The sequence below is a fragment of the Martes martes genome, assembly GCF_963455335.1.
Source record: "Martes martes genome assembly, chromosome: 10".
NCBI classification, from domain to species: domain Eukaryota; kingdom Metazoa; phylum Chordata; class Mammalia; order Carnivora; family Mustelidae; genus Martes; species Martes martes.
In genome coordinates this window covers 4,150,762-4,153,733 of record NC_137898.1, presented here as the reverse complement: position 1 = coordinate 4,153,733, position 2,972 = coordinate 4,150,762, and positions in this window count along the sequence as shown.

Sequence of the window (2,972 nt, the reverse complement as noted above, 5' to 3'; positions counted from 1 at the left end):
ATGTCCAGAAACCCAGTGCCCTGGGCTGTGCTTCAGGGGCCCGAGAACGTCGCTGTTTCTGATGCTGGGGTTGGTCTGAGATCCGGCGTCTTGACGTTGCTGCCCTCCAGGTTTGGGGGCTCTTTGGGCGCTGCGAGGACTCCCAGACCTGTCCGCTCTGCAGCCTGCCTTCTGGGAGAGCTGGTTTTGGCTGGGGCACCTTGTGGAGCAGTGGGTTAGAAGTGCGCCCCCAGCCTGTCTTGGCAGAGCCCCGCTGGCCCTGGGGACGACGGTGAGGCCCCCTGGTCAGCTGCTGTGTGCACCTGCCCTGGGGTCATCCCTCCGCCCCTGCCCCGAGGTGTGAGCGCCATCTGGTGGCAGGATCTGGTTCACATTTAATGGAAGCTGGACCCCATGACCCTCGGGGAGCTCACGGCTTTCCCTGGGCCAGCGGGAGCAGGGAGCCTGGCCTCACTGTCTGGGCCGCAGGCTTGGCCACCTGCATGAGCTCGTTCCAGCGGCTGCTTGCCAGGTGGGAGGTCCCGTTCTCTGCCCGGCCTTGTGCAGTCCCTGAAGGTCTGCCTTCCTGTTTCCTGGCTTGTGTGCCCAGAAGCCCCCTCTGATCGTTACCGCCACGTGGCGCCGAGTTCTGGATGACCCACGTTGGACTCCGGCAGACTGTGCTGTTCCGAGGCTGGCGGCTGCCCTCAGGATGGGGTGACCGGTGCTGGGGCCATCGGGCTGGTGTCTTCTGACCTGATGTCTCTGGGATGCTCTGGGCCAGGGGCACTGACCGTCCCATTTGTCACTTTCAAATGGCATCGGCCGCCAGGCCTTTGTCCCACTGAGAATCGGGGCTGAATTCACAGTTGAGCTGGGGCTCAGGTTTTGGTTAAGGGGAGCAGGGCTGGTGGGGGTCTCCTGGTCTGCATTGGTCCCGGTGCCCCCCCGCCCCCAATCTTGTCCCCAGCTTGGGTGCTGCACTGGGTAAAACCCATTTGGGAAAGGGCACGTGCTCACGTGTCTCAGATGAGCCCTTGCAGCTCTGGTGGGGCTCGTGGTGTTTTTTGTGGCTGTGGGGGCTTGGGCCACTGGCCTCTGGAGTCCCCCAGGGCCATGCAGGAGTCTGGGACATCTGGAGTGGTATCACTGCCCCGGGGAGGTGGGAGGAGGCAAGAGCCGGAGGCCACTGTGCCCAGAGGAGCCTGTGGCTCGGGTCAGGCTCTGCGGAGGGCCCTGTGTGTCCACAGGCTGGGGAGCCCTGGGCTGGGTGTCAGCGAGAAGCGCCATGCAGGCAGCTGGCCTGGTGGGGCAGGCCCAGGGGGAGAAGGGCACGGGCTGGGGTGCTCGCTGGCGAGGGGCCGTGGGTGGGGCAGGGTGGGGTGGGTGCCTGTGGGCCCAGAGCTGCACAAATAGCAGGGCCTTAGCTCCTAGTCATCGATGGCCCTGGAGTGTGGGCGACGCTGGGACCTGGGTGGGCACCCAAGCCACAGCCTGCCTGGGAGGCCTGGGTCCTGCCCAGCAAGCACTTGCAGCCTCCACGTTTTGCGGGGGTGGGGGGGTGTGTGTGTGTCTCGCGTCCCCCCTGCCCAGCTCAGGGCCATCAGCTGCCCTGGGCCCCTGAAGGTGAGCTCCTTCCAGGTCCCGCACTGACTAGGAGGGGCTGTGAAGGTCTCGTGCTGAGCTTCCCCGTGGAGGCCCCTGCCCTCTCTGGGGAGCTCTGGAAGGACGCAGTTGCCGTTTCTGGGGCGGGCGTGGGGGTGGCGGGCAGAGCAGGAGTCGTCTCCTGTTTAACAACAGCACGGAGGGAGCTGCGACTCAGGAAAAAGTTGCAAGTAGAGCTTTCTTCCGGCGTCGGTGGAGGGGAAGCTGTGGTTCCGGTGCCGTTCACCCTCCCTGCTGCGGGGACGGCCTCGCGCAGGCGGCCGCGCGGGGACGGGGCCGCCGTGGGTTCCTGCCGGCCGCCGCTCACTGGGTTCGTGGCCGTTCTGAGCCTCCAGTCCGGTCCTCGGGCCCCCGGCGTCGCCGGTAACCTTCCCAGACAGGTGACCTCGGCACTCGTGAAGGCCGCCCAGTGATTGTGTGGGAGGGTCCCCAGGCTGGGTTTTCGCACGGTGTCCTTGTGAGCTTGATTCTGCGGTTTTCGTAGGAACAGCCCAGAAGCGCATCCTGGCGGGTGGTGTGAAGCTTCCGTTTGCCCCGTCGCGGTGCCTTCCCTGTCACTTGGTGGCGGCAGCGGCTGCCGGGCTGCCCAGCGTCAAGCTGCTCCTTCTCCTTGGGTGACGAAGGGGGTGCTTTGAAGCTCCGAGTGCCCACGGCTCCAGACTTCACGTAGTTCCTCCTCCTCCCGCGTTCCTCTGCGCACACCATGCTTCCTTCCGCTCGGTGGGCCGTGTGTGGACTGTCGCTGGATTTTACTTCTTGCCCAGATTCTCCCTCAGCCAGTGGGAACCACTTCTTCTGGCTTTTGTGTCCATTTGCCATCTTTTGAGCGCTGCTTTGTGGTCTGAAAAGATGTTCCGGGCTCATGCTGCGTCTTCTCCGGCCCAGCCCTGGAGGCAGCCGTTGCTCCAAGGGGCCCTGCTCCTTCCGGCAGGAATAGCATCGAGGAACCAAGATGTAGGTGTGAGCTGTGCCTCCTGCTATTGGGGTATCACCGTATGCAGGTTCTCCTGGTACATGGGGCTAGGGAAAGTATGCGTGCCTCTCTCTGTGTGACTGTCCGTTCGTCTCTCCATCCATCTCTTGGTTCGTCTATCTGTCCAACTGTCCATACGTCCATCCGTCTTATGGTCCATCATCCATTCGTCCATCTATCCATCTGTCCATTGGTGTGTGTGTCCATCTGTCCATCCATCCATCCGTCCATCCGTTCTTCCAGCTGCCCATCCGTCCGTCCATTCATTCGTCCACCCATCCATCCACCCGTCCGTCCATCTGTCCACCTGTCCATCCATCCATCCACCCATCCAGTCTATTAACAGCTATGAGAT